General features: G+C 35.1%; 1 long non-coding RNA gene and 2 pseudogenes across 1 annotated transcript in view; all 3 read left to right on the forward strand.

Moving 5' to 3' along the window:
• The first annotated feature begins 808 nt into the window (after nt 1-808).
• LOC117999104 lies at nt 809-929 on the forward strand (annotated as a pseudogene).
• A 3,669-nt stretch (nt 930-4,598) lies between these two features.
• The window catches only part of LOC117999073, a 663,845-nt gene continuing 646,450 nt past the window's right edge, over nt 4,599-21,993 (forward strand). The window contains exon 1 of the long non-coding RNA XR_004676203.1: nt 4,599-4,653. This is a non-coding gene — a long non-coding RNA (uncharacterized LOC117999073). The remainder of the gene's footprint in view (nt 4,654-21,993) is intronic.
• On the forward strand, nt 7,221-7,393 carry LOC117999105 (annotated as a pseudogene).

The raw sequence follows: 21,993 nt of genomic DNA on the forward strand, positions 1-21,993 counted from the left end.
GATTTCACACAAATTGATAATCAGATCAGACAGATGGACAGACTCAAGATCAGAGTTGAGCAGGAACTATGTAGGAACACACGTTCTGTGGAATTACAAGTACCTCTCATTTTCAGATCCACATCTGTACCTCCTTTTCTACTACTGATTCCAGTGAATGTAACCCACGCACAGGAAAGCAGGATTCTCCCACCATCCTCCTCACCAGTCAGTCTACACACAGGGGGAAAAGATGCTCTCAGATAATTTCTCCAACTCTAATGTTATGACCCTGAGCTTACAATGGAAAAAGATAATAGAATTTGTTTTAAACCTGCATACTCAGATGTATTTTATTTTTCTGGAATTCTAATATCACTTGCAGTTTAGAATAATACCAAATCTTGTAAAACTATAGCATATATAACCTATGCCATCTTAGTTAAATTACTCTAATATACATTTTTATATTTTTCCAGTCTTTAGTTTGTTTTCCAGGTATTTTATACACTGTTCTGCTATTCTTAGACATTCTGAATCAGACAATTGATTGATTCATGAATGCATTTAAAACACAAATTTAGTCCTCACAATGAACCAGGTATTGTGTTAAATCCTGGGGAGAACAAGGTCAATAGACATATTTTGCATTCAAGAAACACAAGTTCTTGTTTTGGATGATATTAACTAAGAGCTAGGGAACGGATTTTGTTTCTAATTTGTCTTTTCATAATTTTGTTCATGGACTTCTTTGAAATCCATTGAAATATTTATTTCAGCATTTTGATCTTAGATTAATACTATTTTGTTCTTTAAAATACTATCATTGAGCTTTGCGCAGTGGCACTATGGTAGCCAATGAGGTTTATCTGAGGCACAATTATTGCTAATTAAAATACTATCATTGATTCTAAGGTTTAATATTGTAGTTTTTGTATAATTTCTTAAATATATAGTTTCCAATAATACATTATGTGATAATTAATTGAATTTAAATTGAACCCTGGGGTCAAGTCCTGCATCAGGCTCCCTGCTCAGCGGGGAGCCTGCTTCTCCCTCTGCCCCTCCCCCCTGCTTGTGCGCGCTCTCTATCTCTCTCTCAAATAAATAAATAAAATCTTTTTTAAAAAAATGGAAAAAATGGAAAAAACTTAAAAAAATAAATTTAATATAGTTGTACATTGTCAGACATAAAAGGTACTTAAAGATTACTCAAAATTAGCAAAATATATTTTCATGTGTAAATTTATGTCAGAAATGTATTATAATGATTTATAATTGATAATAATATTTGTGATGAGTTTCCTTATGCAAAAAAATAATTATTTTTTTAAAGATTTTATTTATTTATTTGAGAGAGAGAGAGGTTGAGAGGGGGGAGGGTCAGAGAGAGAAGCAGACTCCCTGCTGAGCAGGGAGCCCAATGTGGGACTCGATCCAGAGACTCCAGGATCATGACCTGAGCCGAAGGCAGTCGCTTAACCAACTGGAGCCACCCAGGCGCCTGCAAAAAAATAATTATTGAACACGTATGAGTCAGAAACTCTGGTAGGTGATTAAAATTCATCAGTGTACAAATAGATTAGTCTTTTTTCTTTAGCCTTTGCAAAGCTTCCTTTCAAAGAAAGGTTGGGAAAGGAAAATGAGGCTCAGAAAAAGAAAATTAAATAACAGAAGTATAGTAAGTATGATGTGAGATTTACTAGGTGTTAACACTAGTAACCTCACATAAATATGGACAACAGAGAAGACATGGCACCAGGGATTTTTTCATATGTTTCTGACTTTTGTTGTTTTTTTTTTTCCTAATGTGGTATTTACGAGAGGTGTGGGGTAGAGCTATTTAAATGGGAAAGATGCTTAATTTTAAAACAGTCATACCATATGTATCTTTGTGCCTTTTGAGGAATTGCACTTTTGTCATTTTTTTTATTCAACAAAAATGTATTAAATCTCTAGCAGGAAATGCAGTAGTAGGTAGATGGGTAGTAGAGGAAAATACATGGTATACCTTAATGCAATTTACAAAACAAAGGATTGCTTAAATTACTTTGTTTCAGTCTATGAATGCCTTGTATTCAGTAGATAATTATACAGGCGTATGTTGGAATTTATCATATAAAATACTGCACTGAATAGAAAATTAAGGATAAACAAAATTATACTTTAGATAAGCATTTATCTTTATTTGGAGACAAAATTTGTGTCTTTTTATGTATTATTCAAATATTTTGTCTTGAAATACCTATCGTATGGTTTTCTAGCCTATAAATTAATGCTTATATGTATTTTTCTATTGCTTCAAGGATTTAGTAATAATCATGCTTCTTACTATGTTGATGCCTTTGTCATTTCTGAATGCATGCATATTTTCATTTTAAATGTACAGAAATAAGGAGAAAAAAAAAAGGCCAGTGCCAATACTGAGGTTTTTAGATGTTTAAGTGTTAATTTGCAAACAGTGTAAATTTCTTATATATTCTACTTGATTAAAAATGATGCCTATATTCTTGAATAAACAAAGTAAACAAGTAAAGAGGACTTGTCACCTGTAAGTGACAGAAAACAACTTCAAGGGTACACTCATGATGGGAACAGAAATCAATATGATCTGATGGTCTCCCAGTGAAATGCATGTGAAGTCCATACTAATTAGCTTGTAAATCAGACTAATACTTGAGTTTATTTGGGCCAGAAAGACTACCTACTGTCAAGCAATCAAGTACTACCCCTTTAATTGCAATTTATTCCAACAACCACAATTTATTGATCCTAGCATACACTTACGCCACAGCAGTATCATTATTTGACTTTATTTTAACAGCTCCAAAAGGTTAGAAAGTTAGAAACCACTGTGAAAGAAACCATTAAAAAGTTGAGTTGCTGACATTGCTTTATACTCTATGCCAAACAATGTTTACTATATGTGTGGAATTATTAAAAGGAGAAATAAAAAGGAACTTATATTCATTGGCGCTTACTATGAACTAGTGCTTTCTTATAGCGAATATTACTTAATAATCACAAAACACACAGGCAAAAACAAAGAAGATCAATATTGTGATTTGCATTTTACAGATAAGCTGCAGCTTGAAGACTTTAAGTACATTTCTCAGAACTATAATGTTAAAATGTTAAAACCATCTTTCTGACTCCAAAGCACATGTTTAATTTCTTGCATGATTTCTGGCACAATTTTTGTACACCATTCTATGATATTGTGGTCAACTTCAAACACTCTAAGTGATATCGAAAGTGCAGAGACAGCTTATCCACATGAGTTTTGTATCCAGTATGGTCTTTAAAACACAAAACATCAATATCTGATCACACATTTGTTAGCTGTATTACCTTGTATAAGCCAATACATGTTTATTTATTTACTTATTTAAGCATTAGAGTTGTGAAATTTCACTTTGGAATTTTCAGCTAATTAGATAATGTACTGAGCATGCTTGGTAAAATAACTTTTGTAGCTTCAAAGAATCCTTAGGAAATATTCAGTAGATATAAAGAGTGGTTTAAAGTTTGGCATTTTTTCCCCTCTCCACCCCAAAATTAAAAAGGCCACCTGACCTAATTTTTGACAATTAAAAGTTATATATACTTAAGGTGTACAGCTTGATTATTTGATATATGTGTACACTGTGAAATATTCACCACATCAAGCTGGTTAACAAATCCATCACCTTATATAGTGTGTGTGTCTGTGTGTGTGTGTGTGTGTGTGTGTGTTGAGAACACTTAAGATCTACCCTTTCAGCTAATTTCAGGTTTATAATACAGTATTGTTAACTATAGTCACATTGGTATATACTAGATCTCCAAAAGTTATTTAAATTGCATAACTAAAACTGTGTATCCCTGGACCAGCATCTCCCATATCCCACTCCCTGATAACCACCATTCTGTTCTCTGTCTCTATGAATTTAACATTTTTGATTCCATGCAGTATTTAGCTTATTTCACTGAGCTAATGTCATCAGGTTCATCCATTTTGTCACAAATGCAAGATTTTCTCCTTTTTTAAGGCTGACTTATGTTCCTCTGTGTGCGCACACATGCACATGTATGTGTGTGTAATCACATTTTTTATCCATTCATCAGTAAAGAGACATTTGGGAATGTAAATTGGCACATCAATTATAGAAAACATGGAAGTTACTCAAAAAATGGAACTACCTTATGATCCAGCAATCCCACTTTTGGATGTATATCCAAAGGATTTGAAACCAGTATCTTGAAGAGATATCTGCATTTTTCACAAGCAAAAATATGGAAACAACCTAAATGTTCCTCAACGGATGAATGGATAGTGTAATTTTTTATACATACATTCTGAGTAGGCCTGAATTGACTGATTAGCTATCAAAATTCTTCATGTACCCTCTGTAAATCCTTGACTAGATTTAAGCCAGACTTAGTCTAGCCTACAGGAAGAGACTAAAAGGTGGAAGTCCTAAATTTTTTCTTTGTATCAGACAGAGTACTCTGCTTTTAATGCTTCCATTGTTGTCACTTCCATAAAATTTTATTCACAGGATATATAAACCAAAAAATTGTAAAATGTTAATGAAATCAGAAATCATGGATCTAGTCCAATGTCCTCATTTTTGCAGGTGAAGAAATGGAGAATCAAAGAAGTACAGGACCTGTCTCAAAGTCACACTACTAGTAAGTAACATCTTGTAGATCTAGAATCAGATATCAGACTGTTTGACCTGCATTCTAGCCATTGCAGAATGATTTCTCATTTTAGATACAATGTTGAAAACTGTGTAAAACCGTTTCTATCCTTGTTTATACCACTTTAGTCAGTGACATTAGTTGCATACCACCTTCAACTCTGCTATACACTTCAGAGGATACTTAGAAAGTGAGGTACAGGATGTTCTTTTTAAGAAGAAACAGTGTAGCTCGTGAGATGTTATAGCAAAAGAAAAAAGCTGGAATTCATCCTAATGCTTTCTATGTTCAAGGTGCTTAATATAAATCTTTCCATTTAATCTTCACAAATATATTGTAATAGAGGTCGTTTTATCCCTATTTTAGAAATAAACTAAGGCTCTAAGGTGGTAGATAGTTTGCCCGAGTATATAGAGCTGTTTTAAGTCGGAGCTAATTTCAAATTTAAATCTCTCTGACTTTAAAGATGCCCACTTTTGTACTATACAATTCTGTATTTAGAAAACAAATAAAGGCACTGATCAATACAAATAGTACATGATTCCAAGCTAGTATGATATAACCAGTTGTATAATATACTGCATAGTTCTAGGTGCTAACAGAACATTAAATAGTGAAAGATCAGCTTGGGTTGACACTGTAAAAAGATTGATATGCTCTTACTACAGACTCCCTCCTAGCAATGCTTTGAAAGCTTGCTGCTACAAAGATATCATTATATATATATATATATATATGAGTGGAAAAATAGTGGTAACACATATATAATGACACTACCGGTAGAGATTGATAACTTGTCAAGATACAGTAGAATGCGGGTTTCAAAGAGGGAAAGTTTACTTTAGCTGTTGGGATATGAAAGAATTGCTGACCAAAGCACATGACATTTTGAGCTGGATGGGATGTAGATATGTGGAGTTGGATAAAATAATTTCCTTTCAAGAAGAGAATATGAGAAGCACGGAGGTGGAAATAAGTAGAGACATTTGGCAATAGGGCATAGGCTAAAATCATAGAAAATGATAAGGAAGAATGAGACATTATTTCAAAAAGTAGGATTGAGATTCGTTGGTGGAAGTCTTTGAAGCCTGGTTTTAAAAATATGTACTTTACTATATAAGCCATAAGTAGTCACTGAAGGTGTTGGACTTTTGTAATTATTTTTGTTTGTATAATCGGATCTGTATCTTGGGGACAAAATGTGATAGCCTTATGTTGGATGGACTACATGGGTGAAAATCAGAAGTGAGCAGAGCAAATAGCAGGTGTGAAAATATGAGGGCAAACATCCCCACTTAATGTTTAACTATTGGAGAGAATAAGACATCTCCCCTTCCCAGCAGCCATAATCACTCAATTTCTATAGTCACTTTGAAGCAGAAATATTACTGATCTCATGAACCATATCTTAAGGCAATTTTCCCTCAAAGAAACAAACAAAATTCCATAGATCCAATGTCCATTTTCCTCCCAAATGCCCCTTTTCTTGATAATTGTTAAATGAATAAATAGGTCCCTTTTCAATCTACATATATCTACCTTGAAAATTCCTGTCACGTAAGGGAGAATATAGATGTCATGGGAGGTATTATTATTATTATTATATCATCATCATCATCATCATCATCCTGGAACCCTAACTCTTCCTAGAGGGGTCTTTCTCAGTGAAAACTTTCCATGTGCTTTGAGGATCCCTGTTTACCTAAAATTTGCACTTCAGATAAAGGAAGGGAAAAACTAAGGGATACTTGTTTATCTCCTGAGTGGCATAAACAAACTGGAAATAGCTGTGTTATCCTAAAGCATTTTGCTGGGATAACAAAGGAGCAACAACAATGAAAAAACCTTTATGGAAATTTTGAATCATTTAGCTTCTTAAAGGTCAACTGCTTGGTTTTAACACCCAGACTGGGTGGAAAGAGCCCTGAAAGCTCTCTGCCCTTGCACTAGATAAACAACACAGGACAACTCCTGCTCTTAATGAGGATTCCACTTTAAACCCACAGCACTCTCCTAATTTTAGAACCTTTCTTTTTCCGGGAATCATATGCATCCATTAATGAAGCTGAACAATACCATCCCAATAGCCTGCTGCTTCCTAACTATGATCTCTCAAGTAATGGCAATTGCCCTCTGAACAATTTTTCTTCTTGCTCAGTTGATTTCACACCCATGAAACTTTTTTTTCAGATTATTTTTCCTTTTTTGCATTACATTTTGGACCCTGAGTCCTCTTTAAGAATGTGCTTCTTTGAATTTATATTAATTTGCCTTATAAGCAATATTTCTGCTAAATGTATCCCCTTTATATTGCATCTCTCTTCTGCCTTCTTAGAGAGAAAAAATATCCTTTTATCCTTTCCAAACATGGGCTATCCCTCTCAAAGGCAATGCCTTTGCCATTAAAGATATTTTTGCCAAACTGATACATATTAACATTTCCGAGCTTCTAAGAAAACAGCACTTTGATGTAGGGGCTATTCAAGTAAATTCTCTCTCTATATATATGGTTTGACATTTTGTTTGGCCAGGTATTTGTAATGAAAAGGTGAGTTAGCTTTGCGCAGTGGCAGTATCGTAGCCAATGAGGTTTATCCGAGGCGCGATTATTGCTAATTGAAAAGGTGAGTTAAAGTTTTGGGTGAGAAAGAAAGTACTCCACCTTTATCTATAAAAGTAATGAAAGTCAGAATAGGGCAGCCTTGTGAGGGTTCGGTATGAGCACTGAATATCCATAGCACTGTGTCTGTCACACAGAAAAATTATTTGTTTAGTGAACACGTGCATTATTCACTTGTAACTGTCAGTCCTTTTGTCTCTTTGTCTATTTGTGAAAGTAGTCTAGCAGATCAGTTAAAGACTGTATTGGTATGGATAGAAATCTAGTATTAGAATTCAGACAGCTGTCTCAAGAATCAATCCTCTGCTTGCTTGAATGTCATTCATTAGCCAAAAAAGTGAGTTTGTGCAGAGACAGGACTGTCACACTTACTCTACAGGACCTCTGGTAGCCAATTGTGCTAGGACCTGGCAAGAAACACCGTGTCCTCAGCATTGTTTCCTGGTTATAACTATTGTAATGCTAGCAAGACCCAGTGGCATTCCATTTACAGTTTTCTTTTTATACATTCCGGATTGGTCTTTGGGCTAAAAAAAAAAAAAAATAGAGTGAGCTTCATATGATAGAGATGAAACTTACTTCATGACTTTTAATATCTGATATAGATAAATAAGGGAAAACATTTGATTTGTTTCCCAAGAGGATAAAATAATAAATGCTATAGTACAATGAAAATTTTAAAGAAAAAAAGGATTGTTGAAAACATATTTTAATGTAAAAATATCTTTATATTATGGGAGGTTGTTTGACACAGAGATAAAGACCACAGATTCTGGGGAAACTTAATATGTATAAATAATGGATTCCACCATTTATTATTTGTATAACCTTGGAGAGGTTTTCAAATGTTTCTGTGCTTCATTTTCTTCCACTGTAAAAACATGTACTTCATAGAGTTATTCTAAGTATTAAATAAGTTAATGCATGCGGTTTCTGACACGTAAGCATAGTAAGCTTTTGTTTTGAGTATTATTAAAGTTTGCTGACTTAGTAGTATATTCATTACATCTGAAATTTTTGGTATCTTGAACTTTCCAAATTATAATGGAAAAGAAATAAATCATGAGTCCATATATGAAGTCTTTTTTTATGTATAAGTTTGCAAGAGCACACGTTCTGTATGTTAAAGTATTATTAATTTGCTTGGTACATATTCAGTTAAACTCTGCCTCGTATTTCCCACATAAATCTCCTATTCAAATGCATAGTAAGTTGATAGATATGATTCTTTGGCACCAGGTCTAAATCCACTTGGAATGTGACACTAAGAAAAGTAAGCATGCTGCTTTGGTAGTTTATCTATATCTATAAATGTATAAATCTATATATCTATTTCTGTTTCTAACCCTAACTTTTTCAAGATCTTTTCATTAAATTTTATTTGGAATTTATAATGAAATGCATACACATATATTGTGATATTGAGGGGGAAATTATGTTTTACAAATTGACATTCATTAAATTGACTTAAAATAATTTTAATAGAATACTCCCCCCAACACACACACACACACACATTTAATAAACCAAATATGGACCACTGAGTTTTGAAACTATAAAATTGAAAAGATCTTTTGTTAAAAGAAATTATATAGTCTAGCAAATTTCACTATATGCCTATTTTTGCCAGTGTTACACTTGGAAGCCAATTCATCTAGTCTGCTTTATCAAATGGCTCCCTAACTGTTTTTGAATATTGATCCTCTCTACTCCAAACCTCCCAAGCAGTTTGTTATTTCTTCATTGCACATCTGGAAACAGCTCATCTCTGTGTCTATACAGATGGCCTCCATAGAGATGGAAATTCCAAAGCACCAGTTGTCCTTTTCAGTCCCGTTCTAATACTACTTCCTTGATTTCATCGTTGGGACTCATCTCCCCTCCCATGATGCCTTGGTGTCTTGTTTCTGATACTGCCCTTATTATCAACAGCCCTATAGTTATTTGCCAACTCTGTTTTGGCCAGCTGCTAATGAAAATAAAACTTTCTTTTATTGTTTTTTTAAGACTTTGTTTTATTGTTTCTTTTATTGTTTTCTTGATTGTTTGTGATTTTGTTTAATCTTCCATCATCTAGAACACATACAAAGATTGTCTAGATCTAATTTTCTTAACTGATGGTGCACCCATGCCCATTGACCCCAGTTCTTCCTGTTAAGTTCTTGCTTGTGACTGAATTCTGGCCAGGGGAACATAGGCTAAGCTATGTATTCCACTTCCTGGCCCATTAAACTTCCCTTGCTTGATTCTCCATGTTTTTCCCCTCCGATGATGACTTTGGGAGTCATATAAAATCAGTGCTCTCCCAAAATACTTTTACTTTTTGTTTCTTCTTTCTGACCACTTACTAATCTCCTTCCATCCACACTCTGGAATTCAGTCTTGGCTTTCACTTATTTTTGGCTTAATGTTGGCTAGAATTCTACTATATCCAGTGAACATCACCAACACTCATTTTAGTTACAGACACACACACAAAGAGTGGATAATACCCCACTAGCCTTATGCTGAGGGTTGCCTTTGTTTATTTGTGCTTACCTGTTTATATTTCCCTGGAGTTTTTATATATAACTTTTACAACTTTCTCAAAAGTTAGTTTGTTTAGGAAGAGGGAACTATATAATAAGAAGCTCAAAAAATTTTTTTAAAGATTTTATTTATTTATTTGACAGAGAGACAGTGAGAGAGGGAACACAAGCAGGGGGAGCGTGAGAGGGAAAAGCAGGCTTCCTGCTGAGCAGGGAGCCTGATTCCAGGCTCTATCCCAGGACCCTGGGATCATGACCTGAGCCAAAGGCAGACGCTTAATGACTGAGTCACTCAGGCGCCCTAAGCTAAAAAAATTTAAGTTACACTTTGAACCATGCTGAGGCACCTGAGGTGAGGCTATTGGAAAGGGAAGAGACAGTGAAACGAAAGTATTTGTGTCAGTAGCTTCAAGAAGTTCCAGGTTCCTGGAAGAAAGAGAAGTAATACTAGATAAGTCTTGTAAAAAAAAAAAACAAAAAAAACTTTGAAAGCATTTTCTTCACAGGATGAGGGACAGTTACCTTTTAAAATTTGATTTAATATATAGGTACATTGGCCTATTATAACCTTTTTTCATAGTCTTTGTTAACTAAATTGATGAACAACTTTCAGACCTTCTCCAATCTTTAGTTTATACTTACTTTTATGTACAATACTTAGCTTCAGCACCTTGCTCTCCAAAACACACTATTTTTTGTGAGTATATTGACCATATTTTCTCACCACATAAAGTGTCCTGTTTAGAAATCCAGTATTTCATTTTATATGTTAAAGATGATAATGAGGAAGGTCTGGGTCAACTTTGTTATGATTTCTGTAAATTTGGTAAAAGGAGGGAAATTTTTTTGTAGTAACAGAAAATATAAATGTCCTGTATTTAATGCACTAGTTCAAATGATGATAAGGTAGCAAGGCTCATTCAAGTGCCCAGATTCAAGAGCTGATTACACAGTGTTTTGTTTTGGTGCAAATTAATGCTCAGAGACTGAGATTTGCCTTTGCCAATAGTATTTAACACAGGTTCACTGCAGGAATTTCACAAGCCAATAGCGTGCAGAATAATGTCTCTTAATAAACCAATAAGGAAATAAAATACTCCAACCCAGTGGAATCAATCACACTATTGTTCTAGGCAAGGCAAAATGAAAGGAATGAAGTCCAAATTTAGTTAAGGTGTATCTTTATATGAGTTGGTACTCAGAAGAGGTGGCTAAACCAACTAGTAGTTGATATCCAGTTGCCAGTGCAAAGGTAAAAGTACCCTGTTGCTAGAGCACATTGCTGGGGAACAAGTGTAGGACAAGGGTGTTGATGGGCAAGTGGGTCTTCTTAATGCGGCCACTGGACAGCTTTCACCACTGCTTGTAAAAGAGTCACCTGCACTGTGGTAGGAACTGATTACCCTACAGTCTTCATAGAGCCATTTTAGATCAGCAAAGTTTAGCTTTGCCCACATTGAACATTCTTGAGTAGTCCTCACAAAATCCATGTTTATAGTCAAAATGTCCCCTTGCCACAATTGCTTCTTCCTATGTTTTTATTGCTAAGCCCCCAGTGGGACCCCTCAGCAGCTGAGCTACTGAGTTCTTACTAGTGAGAACAGATAAGATGATGACATCCTGACCCAATTTACTTCATTCTTATATTGAAACAGCTTTACTTCTAAAAACAACATTTTTTGGTCTTTGTCATAAATAAGTGGATTTGAAATCATGTCAAACCAATACATAACACTCAACAATCCCAGACCTGGAGAGAGCAAACCTAAAATATGCAAGGGAAAGGATCGGACATTTATAATAGAGTTATGCTTCTTGCTATGATTTATTAGGAATAGCAAACTATTTCAGAGTAAACTTGACATAAAGAATGTAGAATTCCTAAGGCAAATGAAATTCCATTGACCTAAGGACAGACTGAATTGGAAGATAAATGATTTTAGCAAACTCCTTGCTGGGATTGAGTAATTTTCATAGGTATCCTAGTGCATGCCATGGAAATGGCAGACCTTAATTAGGTAGACTAATATCCCTTATGAAACTGTACCTTTTCTAACAGAAGTAAATATTATCTCTCTCCCAGCCTCTCCAAATCCCCACGCCCCTCAAAAATGAAATTAGAAAACAGCAGATTCCACTTCGTCAGGGCAGCCAATTAAATGGCTGAGGGTGTCTGTTTCTGTTTCCTTTTCAGAAACAATTGTATCATTAAATCGCTGAAATTGTAGTGTCAGCAGGAAATAGAGCAAATAGCTGCCAAAGGGAGAAAACATATGAACAATACAGCTCCTTTGATGTCTTCCTGCCCTCCTTCCCAGTGTCTATTGCTGAACAAGCTACAAACAAAATGTGAGGGAGCAAAGGCTTATGCATATGAGCCTGGATGGCTTCAACCTCCCTTGCTGAGAGGCTTGCTCACTGATTCCTTCCGCTCCCACTTGACACCTTAGGCAGACCTCACTAACTAATCAATGTTTCGAAACACAACTCCCAGTGCCCTGCCTCTGTTCCTCTCCAACTACTGTTCGCTCATGGAATTTACTCTCTCATCTTCTTTAAAAGGAAAAAAAAAAATCATTCTTTTATTCATTCAACAATTTCCTATGGAGCTCCCACCTTGTACTAGGCACAAGTCCCACCTTGTGCTAGTTAAGATGTATCTGTGAACAAAACAGGCAAAATCCTTGCCTTTAAGGAGATTACTTGGAGGTATTAAAAAAAATTAATTATATTCATCATAAATCTACCCATTATATGATTAGGTAAGGGGAAAGAGTTGGGGGATTACAGTTTTTAATCAGATAGTCAGAAGTTTGGGAGAAAGTGTTTCATGTTGTCCTCAGAGGCTTGTGGCATAGTGGTTAATAAAACGGACTCTTCTTACCAGACTGCTAGGGTTCCTAATCCATCCCACTCTGTCACTTATTAGTTACTTTGAGAAACTTACTTTTTTATCCAGGTCTCAGTTTCCCCATCTCTAAAGTGAGGATCGTGTTAATACATATTGAGTCATACTGTATATAAAGGATTTATAACATAATATGTAGAACATGTTACATAGTGCACATAGCAAGTACGTAGTAAGTAGGAAGTGAATTTGGTTCTTGTTAAGTTCTGAGAAGAGGGTACATCTCGTTTTAGAGACATCTGCGTGTGAAAACTAAGGATGTTTCTTTTCTCCTTGCTAATCTGAACCTCAGTTGTATGACCAGGAAAATTAAGATAATTTCTACAATTTAGGGCCATTGTCAGGATTATAGGAAGGTTCATATTATATATTCATAGAAGATCCTTAATAAATATCATGCTCTCTTCTCTTCTAGACTCAGTCGAAATGCTTTGACATGTTCTCATATTATCTCAGTGAAAATCTTAAATCTCCTGGTATCACTCGTGGTACTTACCACATACTAGCTTGTGCTATATTGGATTTCCTCCCTTCTAAAACATCGTGGATAATTAGGAGCACGCTGTCGATTTAATAGCAGCTTTTCAAGGGGAGAAAAGAAACACTCCCACATTAAAATACACCTATCAATTACATGATGTGCCCTGATTTTAAAGTGATTTAAATATGAAAAAATAAGTGATGTCAGAATCAAGGAAACGTGTTACTTTCTGTTTATGTCTCATTGCTGCTGCTGTGTGATTAACTTCTCAGAAACTATGTAATTCTTTGTATCCTTCCCTTTGGTTAACCCACTGCCTTGCACAATGAAAGAACTCAATAAATATTTCCTAGAGGATTGAATGGATGACTGCATATTTCTCCACACAAAGGAACTGATTTGAGTTTATACATGTCAAATCAAAGTGGATCTTGGTCTTTCAAGTAGGGGGTATTTCTTACTTCAAAACTGCCTAAAGACAGAAAACATATAGTAAGGTAATTTTTTTTAAAAGCAAGTTATGCATGAAGAGCATTTAAATGTTTATTTCTGTTGATTTTATGATTGGTTAGGACTCTTTGTAAGTTAGAGAAACTCAATCGGACTAACGTTAGCAATAAAGCGGGGGTGGTTTCTATTCTAGAAGCAGAATATAGAGCTCAAGAGCAGGAATGCAGGGCAACTCTGTTCGGCTTCTAGCACCCGTTTGTTTATGAATCCTCTCTTGCTGCTAACAAACCACTCCTAGCTGAGTGGCATCAAACAGCCTGTGGGTCAGGAATTCAGACAAAGTGCAGAGGGGGTGGTTTGCCTCTTCGACAGCTGAGGATAATTCAGATAGTTAGAGGCTGGCCTCTCTTCTTTAAACCCTCACTGACATCCTCCTTCACGCTGGTCAGGCTGTTGCTGATCGTCGTCCCAAGGCCATTCAAGCTTCTTTCACTGCTGGCCCGAAAGCCAATGCCACATGTTGTAGGTTTTCGTTGTGATCGCGTTCATCTTCTTCTATACTAATGTATGTGTCTTGAAAGACAGTGTTTGGTCAGAGAGGCAGAATCACTACGATGCTATAGAATAAGGGATTTATTACAGGGATCTTAAGGAATTATGGGAGCTAATGGGGACATTTCCACTAGGCTGTTGCCTCTGTATCTGACGTTGAGCCTAAAGTGCTGTAAGCTGGTTGGGTTATTAGGTAGGTGACTGTGAAGTGGAAGAGAACAAGGACAAACCAGGACCCATGAAGATGAACTGGAACTCCTGCCTGTCTCTCACCACCACCAATGTTGATGGTGCAGACAACCTGTAGAAGAAGTCAGCAAACTTCACCAAAGAGCCACACATACATTTAACCCCAACTCAGAGAAGCTGGCGGAGGAGAATCAGTGAAAGCTTAAGGGGTTGCATGCTTCAGCACTGCCCTATCCCAGGAAGAGAATCCGGCAGGTGGGGGCAGGTACAAGCTGCCCCAGAGCCTGACATCCTACACCCACCTCTAAGGAGAATATCTAACACTTCTCTACTTGCCAAATCATGTGCAAATTTCTCTTGTGGCCTAACTGGAAACCATTGTTGGACAGGAAAAATTTTCTTCTACAATTCAAGGTTCTTTTGGCTGGTCTAAGAATTAAATTGACATGAGGCAGATTAACAAGAGAAAATCAAATTTAATTACATAAGCCCGTAAGAGTATGAGGCCCACAGGAAGTCAGGCAATTGAGGCTTACCTGCCATCTGGAGCTAAGGAGAAGTAGGTAGGTGTCTGGGACATCAAAGAGAAGGAAAACAATTCACAGGAAGATCTGGTAAACAAATGTTGAGCCATATGGAAATGATGGGATGTAGGGACGAATTTTAACAGATTTTGCTGGGTCTCTCCCTGTCCAGCACACCTTGTTCCTATTACAGTTCTCTGTGGTGATAGCTCCCTTTTCTGGAACAAGTTCTCTATCTAAATTCATTTAGGTAGTTAGGGGGGAAGATCAAAAGTTCTTTCTGAGTCTTCTGTTTCTTTCTTTCTTTCTTTTTTTTTTTAAGATTTTATTTATTTATTTCACAGAGTGAGACAGCGAGAGAGGGAACACAAGCAGGGGGAGTGGGAGAGGGAGAAGCAGGTTTCCTGCCGAGCAGGGACCCCAATGCGGGGCTCAATCCCAGGACCCTGGGATCACGACCTGAGCCGAAGGCAGATGCTTAATGACTGAGCCACCCAGGGGCCCCTGAGTCTTCTGTTTCTTAAAAATAATCAGCCTAAAATAATCCACATACCAAAGAGAGACATTTTGAAGTGGCATTTTGTTCCCCCACACCATACGATGGATAAAATTATGGGAAACAGTCCCAGCTCAGCTAAGGTGATGCAATAAAAAGCATCTCAAGGAATGTGCATCAGAAACCTTTAAAACATTTATTTCCATTGACCACATAATAAGATATTGAAGTTATAGAAACCCAATCTGGACAAAAGAACAAAACAAAACAAGATTGTTTTAAAGAGGGTTCTGAGGACTTCCATCTATATGACATTTTGACATGACAAAGTTGGAAGACAATGGGGTGCCATAAACAAAAAGGAACTATCTTCTGCTTTTGAAGTTCTGATAAGTTGAACATCTGTCTTCATATTACCTCTCTCCCTATTGTAATTAAGTAATAATTCCTTTACTGAATAGAAGTGAATTTTTCCTCATACTTCGATCAAAACTTACAGAACATATAATCAAGTTTTTTCAAGCATAACATTTTAAAGCCTCAGCCCCAGCAAGTCATTCCAAGTCTCCTAGGAAAACTCTCCTGACAGTAGCTATGTTGACTTGATTCCAAGACATAAAGAGGCCTTATATAAGATAATATTTCTTCTCCTCTATACACTTGTCTAAATTACTAACATGTTCCTCTGGGCAGAGAGAAGTTTATATAGGTATGTGTGTTTGTGTATATACATATCTGTGTGTGAAGCAAATTTCATTTTATTGTTATTTTTTTAAAGATTTTTTTAATTTATTTGAGAAAGAGAGAGAGCCGAAGCAGGGGGAGGGGCAGAAGGAGAAGCTGACTCCCTGCTCAGCAGGGAACCAGACTCGGGGCTCAATCCCAGGACCCCAGGATCATGAACTGAGCTTAAGGCAGATGCTTAACCAACTGAGCCACCCAGGTGCCCCTTGTGTGATGTACATTTTTTAAAAAATGAGATTCTTGTACTCTCACATCTTGAAAAAAATTATAAAAGTCTTCTCTTACTTCCCTTCTTCCCTTCACCTCTCTGTTTTTTAGTTCTAACAATATATTGTGCAAAAGCATTTTAAAGTACCAGGTATAATTCAATAGTCATCATCATGAAACACACAAAAATAAAAAGCTGAGTTTGTCTCAGTAACTTCAAAGATAGTATTCTGGAATGGCTCCAAGCCACTGATTAAAATGTTTGGCTCTCAGTATTCCTTAGGATTTCTTTTTTTTTTCCCCCCCTAGTCTGTGTATGACCAATTAAATAAAGTGTTTCTTTTGCTGAGGGTTACTTTGGCTTTTTTTTTTTTTTAAGATTTTATTTATCTATTTTATTGGAGAGAGAGAGGGAGAGAGCAGGGGGAGGGGCAGAGGAAGAGGGAGAGAGAGAATCCCAAGTAGATTCCGTGCTAAGTACAGAGCCCAGTGCCGGGCTTGATGCCATCACCACGAGATCATGACCTGAGTTGAAACCAAGAGCCAGACGTTTAATCCACTAAGCTACCCAGACATCTGTAGGGTTCTTTTGCTTTTAAAATGGTAGCTAATCTACAGAAACAGAACGCTTATGTAAGGTACTGTAGAGGTCCTTTCCTTTTCTTGTCCATTCTAGTGGCAAGAAATTTTTATAATCAAAATTCCAGAAATTATGGTGGCAGTGTAATATGTTCCCTGTGGCAAGGACTTGAGTCATTCTTCCAAAAGATATCAAAGAGTGGGACTGGGTGTTTGCGGGAGCCCTGAGACTATTACACAGTCCTCATAATGGGGCCTCTTGACAAGCTTGGTATTGGTTTGAGCCCTAGATGGTGATATATTGACATGAAGCACAGGAAAAAGATTGATCACTTCCTTGTATATCTTTTCTCAGGAGGTTTGGAAAGGGGACTATTAGTCTCAAATAGTATATACTGTAAATCTCCTGTGGTTTTGCCAATGGAATGTTTTCCTTTCCTTCAAGCTTTAAGATATGCTTTAATACATAGTTAACTTATGCAAGAACTCTAGATTTTGTTATGTTTGCCCAGCAAGTGGTCTCTGGACTCATTGTCATGATATAGAGTATTCCAGAGATAGTGCAAAACTGGGAATTTATTTCATTAAATCTACCTAGTACATGTAAATTTAAGACCTGAAAGTAACTCCAGTTATTGTAAATAATTAAGAAATGATAGAGAATGTGAACATTTTATATTCGTTTATCTCACAGCCATGAGTTAGCTTACTGAGTGATGAATAATCTGTTTCCTTCAGATAAATCAACTTTCCTGATAATATTACTTTATTTTGGTGGAAGGAGTTACTTTAGTTCTTTAAAAGCCCAAAAGTATCTTTGATCTCTATCACCTACTGGACTGTGAAAATTAGGTAATAGTAATATGTTATATATATATATATATATATATATATATATATATATATATATATATATATATATCTTAGTAATGTTTATATAATATACATAATATATGTAATATATACATATGTGCATGTTTGTTTGTTTTCAATGCCTACTGAATTGCCTAGGAAAGAATCAGTAATTGACCAAACAAATTAAACATTCTCTACAACCATCACAAAACTCTGAACCTGGGTTTGTCAGTTGTGCAGATGCTTCATACCAGAGTACTTATTAATGTTTTGAACTGCCATAGCTATATTGTATTCCGAAGGAATTTTATATTTCAGGAATGGACATTGCATTATAGAACTCATTTATTGATATTCTAGCTATAATCTAAAATGGGAGACTGGTCAGAATAAATTTTTAAATTAAAAAACAACTTAATATAGACTGCATATTTCCATTTATAAATATTATAGCATAAACAAACATATATATATATAAGAATATAAGTGATTTTCTTCTGATAATTTGCAAATAATTTTCTTCTTCAAAATTTCTACATTTCCTAAAGTTTCAAAAGTTATTGTGTTTTACTTTCATAATTAGTTTGCTAATAAAACCAAAATGTGAGGAGGTGGGAAGTAAGTTGTGAATTCTACTAAGGAATGGATATAAGCAAAGCCAACCTGAGCTGAAATAGTTTCAGTGATGTGAAGTTACATCTGTAATGATTAGTATATAAATGAATAATTGGAAATTCAGGCTCTACAAAGAATATTTATTTCTTTAATACTAGGATCTCAATACTGTAGTTGAAAACTGGTTTTCTAAAAGATAAATACTGAGACCTGAAACAAAATCAACTTTTACAATAATAACAAAAATTCAACTTTTGGGATTTGGCTTTAACATATTTTATACTATCCCATATATTTTCATTATTTTATTACAAAGCTCTCTATTATGAGGGTACTTTGAACTTTGTTTAATTAATAAATCAATTTATTCACAAGAAGACCATCAAATAAATGCCTTATAAATGTAATATACTTAAGTCTCTAAGTATAATCAGATTTCTAAATTGCCAAGTCAGCATACAGAGCCTCATCCTTGGGCATTTTACAGCATTTTACATAAAGAATTATTTTCAGCTTTTTATCAAGGAACACAAAAATTGCTGAATCTAGCTGATAGCTTTCCTCATTTGGACTAAGATTTTTGAAAATATTCCTATCAAACATGGAAGATTGCTTTTTAGTTGTGCTTTATATTTTAGCCTAGAGAAATGAAAAAAATTATAGAAAGAGAAGGCAGATATCTACCTTAGAATTAATCAGTGGATCAAAATCCAGGTTTGGATAAATTTTCTTTTTGCATATTCTTTTTTGATATTTTCTTCAATGTGAAAAGGAAATTACCTGAAGACAGTTTCCATTTTTTGCTTCAAAAATTATCATATGCTAGTTTGTGGATTTCATTATTTGCTTTTCCCAGTTAACGTCATGAAAAAATATATTTAATATTTTATGAGAGTGGTCAATAGTATATCTAATGATCAATTTTTTTTAATTTTTTTTTTTAAAGATTTTATTTATTTGAGAGAGAGAATGAGAGAGAGAGAGCACATGAGAGGGGGGAGGGTCAGAGGGAGAAGCAGACCCCCTGCTGAGCAAGGAGCCCGATATGGGACTCGATCCCGGGACTCCAGGATCATGACCTGAGCTTAACCAGCTGAGCCACCCAGGCGCCCTCTAATGATCAATTTTTTACCCAGCTCAAATTCTTACTTTAATCATTATTCTGAAAAATCAGGCAAGAACTAACTAATTATTACTAAATGTGAGATTAATTTCATGGATTGAGAAAAATTTATTCAGCTTGGACTTTTGGTTGTTTCTAAAGGTTTGTTATTGTTTGGTGTATTAAAAAAAAAACTATTTTGCAATGCCTCATTACTTTTCTTTGAGTTTCTTATAATAAAGTTTTTGAAGTAGCAAAGAATTTAAGCAATGTAAAAATAAATCAAGGGTGTTGTTTAGCAGTTTGTAGTTCCCCATTTATTGATACCTCTCTCTTTTTAAATAATGGAGTAAACCTAACTTAGTGTTCTTTATGAAGATAGGATTAAAGACTGCATATAATATAAAAAATAGTAAAGTAGCATGCATTGATTCTGAATGCATTTCCCAAAACACAACAACAAAAAATATGGCCAGAATATAGATTTAAGTGCTGCATAAATATAACATAAACTTTTTTTTTTTTAATTATCTAATGTGTATTATCCCTGCATCTCAAAATGTGGCCAGGAGTATTACTGAGAGCATTAGCATCACCTAAGAGCTTGTTTGAAATTCAGAATCTCAGACCCCACTCCAGACCTACTGAAATATAATCTGCGTTTCAAAAAGACCCTCAAGTGATTTGATAAATATTCAAGTTTTGAGGAGCACTGCTCTAGAACACCTGTTTCTCCATTTTGCATTGTGTAATAGCTTGGGGACAAGGAAAGCATGCCTATTTGGAATCTAGAAACACTTTGGCCTAAGTAACTACTTTACCATAGAGTATCTAAATGACATGTCATTTAACTAATCTAAGTCTCCTTCATAAAATGCATTAATAACAATACCCACTACAAAATATTGTTATGAGCCTTATCTAAGTAAATTACAAAAAGGTATTTTGCATGTTAAGACTACAAATGCGTTAGTATAATTTGAAATTCAGGTTTTTCTCATTAAGTTAGACATTTTCCTGGTGAATTATTTCTAAGGTTTAGAGTACACCACGTGCAAATTTCTGGTAGCAAATCTTGTAGGTGGTGAAGCATCAATATACACATAAAGCTTGAGGTACAAATGTTATGTTTTCAAAATCAAATAATAGTCAAAGAGTCACTGAGTGCTTCTTTGAAGGCAGGGATTCCCAGAAAGGCTATCCTTGATCACAGCAAATTCTATCTCAGAAAATATACTCCTTTTGGGGGAATATGAGGAACTTGGAGAGGTGGTTATAAAGTCATTGGGGTCATCTGACTAAACAGCCTGATCAGTTTAATCAACCACAGAATCGGTGGAGTGACATCTCCCTCAACAGAAACTCTTCATATTCATTTAATAGTGCTAATACTAACAATAAGAACAGCTTACCTATTGGCCCAGCAGAAAAAATACCGTCTTTGAATTTTTTTCTTGCTATGAAGTCATACCCACTTGGTTTTCATGGATTATTTTTTGCATTAAAAATGAATGGTATTTCATAAACCTGACATGGTAAAAATCATTGCTCAAACTACCATCAAGGAGACATTGTGAGAGATTTTAAAAATTGGGAATATTGATTTGAAAGTGTTGTTTTTGCTTTTTCAGCTAAGAGAGGGGGCTACCAGGGTATCTAATGACTGAATAGTCTTCCTATAAGGGATTGTGTATTGATAAAATCCCTTTGTGAATGCTGTATACTCTCTCATTAGAGAAGGGTCAGTCAATTTGCAGGTTTATGGGAGGGCTCTCATACTTTACCCTAAAATTCTAGTAGGAAACTGAGAGAGGAGGCGTTGTAATTTTTCAGGAGCTTACTCTGTTTATAGAAAGATGTGAATCAATATATCTACCCATTTAAATCTTTCTAGTTCTGCTAACTTAATTCAAAGAAAAGCGATCATCCAGTTTATTTTGAATTTCTTTTAAAAATTCCTGCAAGTACATTCTTAGGACCATTATTTTTCCTTAGAGAATAAATGTTCTTCTGATCTGTTCCTCTATATATAATCTTAAAATAATTTTTTTGGTGGTAGCTGCACTGGTTACTTACAAACATGTTCTCTCTGCTTCTTGGTGCAATATATACAATGAGCAGAATTAGAGTACTATATTCTATATTTAAAGAAAAGAGAAACACTCCAGGTCTATAAGAATATATTATCTTTCACCAAACAGAATATAAGATCAAGACTAAAAAGCTACTAATTAAACTGTTAACAGTTATCATTATCAGTATTAAATTTCCCATTTTAATTATTCAGTAAAGTATCTTATCCCTCTTAATTTCTGCCCCCCCATCTTTGCCCAAGTGCAGAAAGAATTAGAGTTTACACTACATTTTATTTTATTTTTTATTCTTTTTTCTTATTCTTATGTTAATCCCCATACATTACATCATTAGTTTTAGATGTAGTGTTCCATGATTTATTGTTTGTGCATAACACGCAGTGCT

The sequence above is a fragment of the Mirounga leonina genome, unplaced genomic scaffold, assembly GCF_011800145.1.
Source record: "Mirounga leonina isolate KUSES-001 unplaced genomic scaffold, KU_Mleo_1.0 Mir_447, whole genome shotgun sequence".
NCBI lineage: Eukaryota > Metazoa > Chordata > Mammalia > Carnivora > Phocidae > Mirounga > Mirounga leonina.